This window comes from Arvicola amphibius, chromosome 1 (assembly GCF_903992535.2).
Source record: "Arvicola amphibius chromosome 1, mArvAmp1.2, whole genome shotgun sequence".
NCBI classification, from domain to species: domain Eukaryota; kingdom Metazoa; phylum Chordata; class Mammalia; order Rodentia; family Cricetidae; genus Arvicola; species Arvicola amphibius.
In genome coordinates, this window is record NC_052047.1 from 101,883,905 (window position 1) to 101,894,728 (window position 10,824).

Genomic DNA, 10,824 nt, shown 5'->3' on the forward strand with positions numbered 1-10,824 from the left:
AGTCTTCTACTCCTCCTAGGTGAGTCTGCTTCTTTTTTTTCCAGAGATTCCAGGTGTGCTCTTAAGTCACCAATGAGTGCTTTCTCAGTTTTCTTTACGTGGGCACTTAGTGCTATGAACTTTCCTGGAATATCTTGTTTTCTACATTCATTGTGAATGCTAGATTTGCCGAGTATAGTAGTCTGGGCTTGCATCCATGTTCCCTTAGTGTCTGTGGCACATCTCTCCAAGACCTTCTTGCTTTCATGGTTTCCAGTGAAAAGTCAGGTGTAATTCTGATAGGTTTCCCTTTATATGTTACTTGACCTTTTTCCTTTGCAGCTCTTAATATCTGTTCTTTTTTCTGTATGTTTTGTGTTTTGATACTTATATGGCATGGGGATGCTTTATTTTGATCCAGTCTATTTGGTGTTCTGTAGGCTTCTTGTACCTTCATAGGAACATCCTTCTTTAGGTTGGGGAAATTTTTCTTCTATAATTTTGTTGAATATATTTTCTGGGTTTTGAGTTGTAATTCTTCTCCTTCTTCTACCCCAATTATTCTTAAGTTTGGTCTTTTCATGGTCTTTTCATGGTGTTCCACATTTCCTGGATGTTTTGTGTTAAGAATTTGTTGGATTTGTTTTGTTCTTTAAGCTGTGAGTTTATTTCCTCTATAGTATCTTCAGAGTCCGAGATTCTTTCTTCCATCTCTTGTATTCTGTTGGAAATACTTGTCTCTGAAGTTTCTGTTCATTTACTCAGAATTTCCATTTCCAGTCTTCCCTCAGATTGTGTTTTCCTCATTACCTCCATTTCATTTTTCAGGTCTAGTACTCTTTCCCTTACCTGCTTGATTGCTTTTTCCTGTTTTTCTTGGGTATCTTTGAGAGATTTATTTATTTCATCTACCTTTATGTTTGTCATCTCCATTTCTTTATGGCAGTTTTTTACCTCCTGTTTAAAGTCCTCTATTATTTTCATAAAGTACTGTTTAAGGTCGGTTTCTTCTATTTCTTCTGGATTAGTGTGTTCAATTCTTGTTGTTTCAGGATGCCTGGATTCTGGTGATGTCATGTTGCCTTTCGGGTTGTTGGAGGAGTTCTTGCATTGGCACCTGCCCATCCCTTCCTTCAAATGGAGCTAGGAGAGACTTGGTGACTTGTTCTAATCCTTGCTGTGACTGAATCTGGGTGGATATCCTCAGTGGCAGGGCAGGAGCTATTCCTTGCAGTACAATCTGAAGGAGCCCTCACTCCTTTGCAGGGCTCCTCAGACCTGCCTGGAGGGCAGCCTCTCCCCCCTCTGGTTAGGTGGCCTTGGTACAGGGTCAGGACACTTGAATATACTAGGGAAAGCCATCCAGATGGGACTCCACAGCACTGAATCAGGGATTCCTGGTAGCTGAGGGACGCCTCCCAGATGTGTCTTCCGGTTTTAAGATCTGGTGTCTTTGCTCCCAGATGTGTCTTCTGGTCCTCCTAGATGTGTCTGGTTCTCCCAGATGTGTCTTCTGGTCCTAATATCCAGTGTCTTTGCTGGCCAGGGAGTTCTGGAGAGGGCCTACCTAGCTGCAGGCAGGCTATTGAAACAAAGAAACTCTGCCCGCCGGTTGCACTCCCTATGCAGTCCGGGCTGAGCTGGAGATGTTATGAACCCAAAGAGGGGAGGAAGAAGGGACAGTTTTTCTGGGTGCAAGCTGGGTGGGGTCAGAAGATGGAGGCAGTAGCCAGTGAGACTAGCCCCAGCCGCAAGACTAGCAAGTGTAGCCGGTCAGGGAGTGGCTGTGCTCTGTCTCCCAGGCTGCTGCCGAGGGGTCAGGAAGTCACTCACCTCCCCAATGTTTCTTTTGGTCCTAATATCCAGTGTCTTTGCTGGCCGGGGAGTTCCAGAGAGGGCCTGCCTTGCTGCAGGCAGGCTATTGAAACAAAGAAACTCCTGCCCGCAGGTTGCACTCCCTACACAGTCCCAGCGCCCTGATCAGGCTGAGCTGGAGATGTTATGAACCCGAAGAGGGGAGGAAGAAGGGACAGTTTTTCTGGGTGCAAGCTGGGTGGGGTCGGAAGATTGAGGCAGTAGCCAGTGACACTAGCCCCAGCCGCAAGACTAGAAAGTGTAGCTGGTCAGGGAGTGGCTGTGATCCGTCTCCCGAAAAATCAGTCTTGGAGATACAGTTATAGGTAAGTCGTTGAATGCTGATAGTCATGATTAATAGTCTTTACATAGGCACTATATGAGACTTTTACTCTGTTTAAATTGAAAAGCAAACTTGTAAGCTGATGAATATATTTGTTTGTTTGCTTGACTTGAGCATCCATTTCACTGTTTTTCAAAGTATTACAGAGTCCAGAATGTAATGGCGTTTACATTTCTAAATACAATTTTAATGTTTCCTCTTTAAGATTAAAAACCAAATGTTTCAGGAATGATGTCTTCTATTTGTGTATGTGTACATTTATGTGTATGAGTGTGCATGTGTGTGCATTTTTGTGGGTGCTAGTGTAGTATGCAGTATACTACAGCACACATGGAGGTAAGGGAAGACTCTGAGTGAGGGTCCTTCACCCCATTTCAGTCTCATATCTGCCAGTATGCATACTAGGCCATTTAGACTACTGGCTGCCATGATTTCTCCTACTTCCACTTCCTATCTTTCCACAGGAGTGCTGATGCCACAGACACATGCTCTCACTTCTAGATTTTACTGGGTTGCCAGGAATTAAACTCAGTTCCCAGTGTTTGCCTAACAAGTACTTTACTCATTAAATCTTTGAAATAACATGAAAAGCCAAAGTGCTCTGGATGATAGAAAAGCTACAGAAGATAGAACAAAAAAAAATTCATGAGAAACCATAATGCAAATATTTTAGCAAACTTCCATAAATGAACAAATACCAAAATTAAAAATATGAATAAATGATGTTGTCATGGAAGGTCTTGTAGACACAGGTGTGGATGTTACAATAATTGCACCAGAATCTTGGCATCCAAATTGGCTTCTTGAGGAGATTTTTGGGGATTCAAACTTTATCTCAGCTAAAACAGAGCATGAGATGGCTTGAATGTATATGGCCAGAAATACAAAGAGGAAAAGTTAAAGTCATATGTGTCTAACGTAGCAATGAACTTATGGGGACATGATTTTTTACAGCAATGGAATACTCAGAATAAAATTCCTCCAATCTCAGTAACAAACCTCCATTAGTGTATATTTCTGGGGAAAATATCAGAAGGTATCATAAAGAACAGTCCCCAACCATTCAGCTTGTACAAGAACAGGGCACAACAGCTGGTGATCTTTCAAAGGCACCAACATCCATACCTTTAAAAATGGTTGATAGAGAAACCTGTAAGGGTTAAGCAATGGCCTTCAGCAATAGAGAAACGGCAGGTCTTAGAACAGCTGGCATAGGAGCAGCTCAGCATATTAAAGACACAGCCAGCCCTTGGAATTCTCCTATATTTGTTATTAAAAAGAAATCTGAAAAATGGTAACAGATCTAAGAGCTGTTATTAAGATGATTCAGTCAAGAGAGCTGCTTGGCCTGCAAGGGGACCTGACAGTCTGCCAGAGGATCCATCATTCTTTGGGGTGAGTGAGGAGTGAGTGCCCGAACCGCGGCAGCTGCCCAGAGAGGGACCACCGACATTCCACAACTCCCCCTGACACCAGCACACTTCCTGCTCTTCCTGCAGGGGTTATTCTCCCCGGATACCGCCTCTCTCTTCCTGTCCCTTCCCAGCTTGCACCCAGAATCCTCCCCCGCCTCCCCCTGCCTCATCCTCCCGTCTTTGGGGCCACAAAATCCCAGAGCTCACCCTGTTTGGGCTCTGGGGACCTGGAATTGAGTGCACCCAGGCCGGTGGGAGGTCCCCTCCTTCATTTGACTGCCCGGGGCAAGGTAGGCCTTTGTCTGAGAGCTGCTTGGCCTGCAAGGGGACCTGACAGTCTGCCAGATGATCCATCATTCTTTGGGACACTGCAGTCCTGATGACGACTTCTGGAGATACACTTTCATACCTCGCTGACCTCTCAACACAGTAGCACCAGTGATATTTTCTTAGTTGTTCTCAGGTGTCCTGATCCAGTTCTAAGGCCATCCACCCAAAGGGGTCAGACTCTGGCCTCCAGGCAGGTCTGAGGATTCCTGCGGAGGGGTGCGCGCTCCTTCAGATTGTGCTGCCAGGTTCGCTGTGTGGTATTCCATCCCGCCCTGCCCACACCTTGGCCCTTTTGTCTGGGCTGCGACCCTGGGCTGCCTGGAATCCCTGATCCTGTGCACTGACATTCCATCTGAACTGGTGAGTGAATGCGGACCCTGGGGCAACCTGCCCTGGAAGAGAGCACAGACCCCCTACCCCCACTTCCCTCTCCAGGCTTGTGTCTGTTTCTCCCGTCCCTGTGTCTCCCAAGCTTTCCATAGTGTTCTCAGGTGTCCTGCTCCAGTTCTAAGGCCATCCACCCAAAGGGGTCAGACTCTGGCCTCCAGGCAGGTCTGAGGATTCCTGCGGAGGGTGCGGGCTCCTTCAGATTGTGCTGCCAGGTTCGCTGTGTGGTATTCCACCAGTTCAGTTCCACCTGAACTGGTGTCCTGCTCCTGTTCTAAGGCCATCCACCCAGAGGAATCAGACTCTGGCCTCCAGGCAGGTCTGGGGATTTCTGCAAGGGAGTGCGGGCTTCTTCAGATTGTGACGCAAGGAATAGGTCCTCCTCTGGCACTGGGGAGATCCAACCAGTTTCAGTCACAGCAAAGATTGGTCTAGGACACGAAGTGCCTCTGGGCTCCTTTTGAAGGAAGAGATGGGCAGGCACCAATGCAGGAGCTCCTCCAACAACATGAAAGGCAACATGACATCACCACAATCCAGACATCCCGAAACAACAAGAATTGAACACCCTACCCCAGAAGACATAGAAGAATCCGACCTTAAACAGTACTTTATGAAAATAATAGAGGACCTTAAACAGGAGGTAAAATACTGCCATAAAGAAATGGAGATGACAAACAAAAAGGTAGACGAAATAAATAAATCTCTCAAAGATACCCAAGAAAAACAAGAAAAACAAGAAAAAGCAATCAAACAGGTAAGGGAAACAGTACAAGACCTGATAAATGAAATGGAGGTATTGAAGAAAACACAATCTGAGGGACGACTGGAAATGGAAACTCTGAGTAAACGAACAGAAACTTCAGAAACAAGTATTTCCAACCGAATACAAGAGATGGAAGAAAGAATCTCGGACTCTGAAAATACTATAGAAGAAATAAATTCACAGATTAAAGAACTAAACAAAACTAACAAAACTTAACACAAAACATTCAGGAAATGTGGAACACCATGAAAAGACCAAACTTAAGAATAATTGGGGTAGAAGAAGGAGAAGAATTACAACTCAAAGGCCCAGAAAACATATTCAACAAAATTATAGAAGAAAACTTCCCCAACCTAAAGAAGGATGTTCCTATGAAGGTACAAGAAGCCTACAGAACACCAAATAGACTGGATCAAAAGAAAGCATCCCCATGCCATATAATAATCAAAACACAAAACATACAGAATAAAGAACAGATATTAAGAGCTGCAAAGGAAAAAGGTCAAGTAATATTTAAAGGAAAACCTATCAGAATTACACCTGATTTCTCAATGGAAACCATGAAAGCCAGAAGAGCTTGGATAGATGTGCTACAAACACTAAGGGAACATGGATGCAAGCCTAGACTACTATACCCAGCAAAGCTTGCATTCACCATTGATGGAGAAAACAAGATATTCCAGGACAAAAACAGATTTAAACAATACGTAGCCACAAATCCAGCCTTGCAGAAAGTAATAGAAGGAAAATCACAAACCAAGGAGTCCAACAATGCCCACAATAAATCAGGCATCTAGCGACCCTTCACCAGCACAACTAGAAGAAGGGAAACACACAAACTCTACTACAAAAAATGACCGAAGTTAACAACCACTGGTCATTAATATCACTTAATATCAATGGACTCAATTCACCTATAAAAAGGCACAGGCTAAGAGACTGGATACGAAAACAGGATCAAATATTTTGCTGTTTACAAGAAACACACCTCAACCACAAAGACAGACACCTACTCAGAGTAAAGGGTTGGGAAAAGGTTTATCAAGCAAATGGCCCTAAGAAACAAGCAGGTGTGGCCATACTAATTTCCAACAAAGTTGACTTCAAACTAAAATCAATCAGAAGAGATGGAAAGGGACACTTTATACTCATAAGAGGAAAAATCCATCAGAATGAAGTCTCAATCCTGAATATCTATGCCCCTAATATAAAAGCTCCCACTTATGTAAAAGAAACACTTCTAGAATTCAAGGCAGCCATCAAACCACACACACTAATAGTTGGAGACTTCAACACTCCTCTCTCACCAATGGACAGGTCAATCAGACAGAAACCTAACAGAGAATTGAAAGACTTAATGGAGGTAATGAACCAAATGGACTTAACCGACATCTATAGAACATTCCACCCAAATAGGAAAGAATATACCTTCTTCTCTGCGGCTCATGGAACCTTTTCGAAAATTGACCATATACTTGGTAACAAAGCAAACTTCCACAGTTACAAAAACATATTAGTAACCACCTGTGTCTTATCGGATCACCATGGGTTAAAATTAGAATTCAACAACAATGCTACCCCCAGAAAGCCCACAAACTCATGGAAACTGAACAGTCAACTACTGACCCACACCTGGGTCAAGGAAGAAATAAAGAAAGAAATTAAAGTCTTTCTTGAATTTAATGAAAACAAAGACACAACATACTCAAACCTATGGGACACAATGAAAGCAGTGCTAAGAGGAAAGTTCATAGCACTAAGTGCCCACCTAAAGAAAACGGAGAAAGCACTCATTGGTGACTTAACAGCACACCTGAAAGCTCTGGAAAAAAAAGAAGCAGACTCACCTAGGAGAAGTAGAAGACTGGAAATAATCAAACTGAGGGCAGAAATCAACAAAATAAAAACACAGAAAACAATCCAAAGAATCAATGAAACAAGAAGCTGGTTCTTGGAGAAAATCAACAAGATTGACAAACCCTTAGCCAAACTAATCAAATGGCAGAGGGAGAACACTCAAATTATTAAGATCAGAAATGAAAAGGGGGACATAACCACAGACACAGAGGAAATTCAGAGAATCATTAGATCTTACTACAAAAGCCTGTATGCCACAAAATTGGAAAATGTAAAAGAAATGGACAGTTTTTTAGATAAATACCATATACCAAAGTTAAACCAGGACCAGAACCTCCACCTGACGATAGATGAAGAAAATGACAGAGCCCCACATTGCAGCACCGGACTGAGCTCCCAAGGTCCTGATGAGGAGCAGAAGGAGAGAGAACATGAGAAAGGAAGTCAGGACCGTGAGGGATCCTCCATCTGGCGACAGATGGGGAAGGTGACTGAGCCCCACATTGGAGCACTGGACTGAGCTCCCAAGGTCCTGATGAGGAGCCGAAGGAGCGAGAACATGAGGGAGAAAGTCAGGAACGAGAGGGGTGCGTTCACTCATGGAGACGGTGGGACAGAACTAATGGGAGATCACCAACTCCAGTTGGAATGGGACTGATGGATCATGCGACCAAACCCGTCTCTCTGAATGTGGCCAACAGCAGGGGCTGACTGAGAAGCAAAGGACAATGGCACTGGGCTCTGATTCTTCTGCATGGACGGGCTCTGTGGGAGCCTTCTCAGCTTGGTCGATCACCTTCCTGGACCTGGGGGGAGTTGGGAGGACCTTGGTCTTAGCATAGAGTCGGGAACCCTGAGGGCTCCTTGGCCTTGAGAGGGAGGGAGGGGAGGTATGGGTGCAGGGGAGGGTAGGGAAGGGGGAGAAGAAGAGGAGGGAAGGGGGAGGAGGAGGGGAGGGAGGGGGGAGGAGGAGGGAAGGAGATGGAAATTTTTAAATATAAAAAAAATAAACCATGAGAAAAAAAAAGCTGCAGAGAAACTCTGTCTTGAAAAACCACAAAAAAAAAATAGATACCAAAAAAAAAATAATCAAAACATAAAACATACAGAATAATTAACAGATATTAAGAGCTGCAAAGGAAAAAGTCAAATAACATATAAAGGGAAACCTATCAGAATTACACCTGATTTCTCAATGGAAACCATGAAAGCCAGAAGAGCTTGGATAGATGTGCTACAGACACTAAGGGAACATGGATGCAAGCCTAGACTACTATACCCAGCAATGCTTGCATTCACCATTGATGGAGAAAACAAGATATTCCAGGACAAAAACAGATTTAAACAATACGCAGCCACAAATCCAGCCTTGCAGAAAGTAATAGAAGGAAAATCACAAACCAAGGAGTCCAACAACGCCCACAATAACTCAGGCATCTAGCGACCCTTCACCAGCACAACTAGAAGAAGGGAAACACACAAATTCTACTACTAAAAATGACTGAAGTTAACAACCACTGGTCATTAATATCACTTAATATCAATGGACTCAATTCACCTATAAAAAGGCACAGGCTAAGAGACTGGATACGAAAACAGAATCCAACATTTTGCTGTTTACAAGAAACACACCTCAACCACAAAGACAGACACCTACTCAGATTAAAGGGTTGGGAAAAGGTTTATCAAGCAAATGGCCCTAAGAAACAAGCGGGTGTGGTCATACTAATTTCCAACAAAATTGACTTCAAACTAAAATCAATCAGAAGAGATGGAAAGGGACACTTTATACTCATAAGAGGAAAAATCCATCATAATGAAGTCTCAATCCTGAATATCTATGCCCCTAATATAAAAGCTCCCACTTATGTAAAAGAAACACTTCTAGAACTCAAGGCAGCCATCAAACCACACACACTAATAGTTGGAGACTTCAACACTCCTCTCTCACCAATGGACAGGTCAATCAGACAGAAACCTAACAGAGAATTGAAAGACTTAATGGAGGTAATGAACCAAATGGACTTAACAGACATCTATAGAACATTCCACCCAAATAGGAAAGAATATACCTTCTTCTCTGCGGCTCATGGAACCTTTTCGAAAATTGACCATATACTTGGTAACAAAGCAAACTTCCACAGTTACAAAAACATATTAGTAACCACCTGTGTCTTATCGGATCACCATGGGTTAAAATTAGAATTCAACAACAATGCTACCCCCAGAAAGCCCACAAACTCATGGAAACTGAACAGTCAACTACTGACCCACACCTGGGTCAAGGAAGAAATAAAGAAAGAAATTAAAGTCTTTCTTGAATTTAATGAAAACAAAGACACAACATACTCAAACCTATGGGACACAATGAAAGCAGTGCTAAGAGGAAAGTTCATAGCACTAAGTGCCCACTTAATGAAAACGGAGAAAGCACGCATTGGTGACTTAACAGCACACCTGAAAGCTCTGGAAAAAAAAGAAGCAGACTCACCTAGGAGAAGTAGAAGACTGGAAATAATCAAACTGAGGGCAGAAATCAACAAAATAGAAACACAGAAAATAATCCAAAGAATCAATGAAACAAGAAGCTGGTTCTTGGAGAAAATCAACAAGATTGACAAACCCTTAGCCAAACTAATCAAACGGCAGAGGGAGAACACGCAAATTAATAAGATCAGAAATGAAAAGGGGGACATAACCACAGACACAGAGGAAATTCAGAGAATCATTAGATCTTACTACAAAAGCCTGTATGCCACAAAATTGGAAAATGTAAAAGAAATGGACAGTTTTTTAGATAAATACCATATACCAAAGTTAAACCAGGACCAGGTAAATGCTCTAAATCGTCCTGTTAGTCGCGAAGAATTAGAAACTGTTATCAGAAACCTCCCTACCAAAAAGAGCCCAGGACCAGATGGTTTCAATGCGGAATTCTACCAGAACTTCCAAGAAGACCTAATCCTATACTCCTTAAGGTATTTCATAATATACAAACACAAGAGTCACTGCCAAATTCCTTCTATGAAGCTACAGTTACCCTGATACCTAAACCATACAAAGACTCAACCAAGAAAGAGAATTACAGGCCAATCTCACTCATGAAACTTGACGCAAAAATTCTCAATAAAATACTGGCAAACCGAATCCAAGAACACATTAGAAAAATTATCCACTACAATCAAGTAGGCTTCATCCCAGAGATGCAGGGATGGTTCAACATACGAAAATCTATCAATGTAATCCATCATATAAATAAACTGAAGGAAAAAAACCATATGGTCATCTCATTAGATGCTGAAAAAGCATTTGACAAAATTCAGCACCCTTTTATGATAAAAGTTTTGGAGAGATTAGGGATACAAGCGTTATTCCTAAATATAATAAAAGCTATTTACAGCAAGCCGACAGCTAACATCAAATTAAACGGAGAGAAACTCAGGCTATCCCACTAAATTCAGGAACACGACAAGGCTGTCCACTCTCTCCTTATCTCTTCAATATAGTGCTTGAAGTTCTAGCAATAGCAATAAGACAACATAAGGGAATCAAGGGGATTCAATTTGGAAAGGAAGAAGTTAAACTTTCATTATTTGCAGATGATATGATAGTATACATAAGTGACCCCAAAAACTCCACCAAAGAACTCCTACAGCTGATAAACTCCTTCAGTAACATGGCAGGTTACAAGATCAACTCCAAAAAATCAGTCGCCCTCCTATACACAAAGGATAAGGAAGCAGAGAGGGAAATCAGAGAAGTATCACGTTTCACAATAGCCACAAATAGCATAAGATATCTGGGAGTATCTCTAACCAAGGAAGTGAAGGATTTATTTGACAAGAACTTTAAGTCTTTGAAGAAAGAAATTGAAGAGGATACCAGAAAATGGA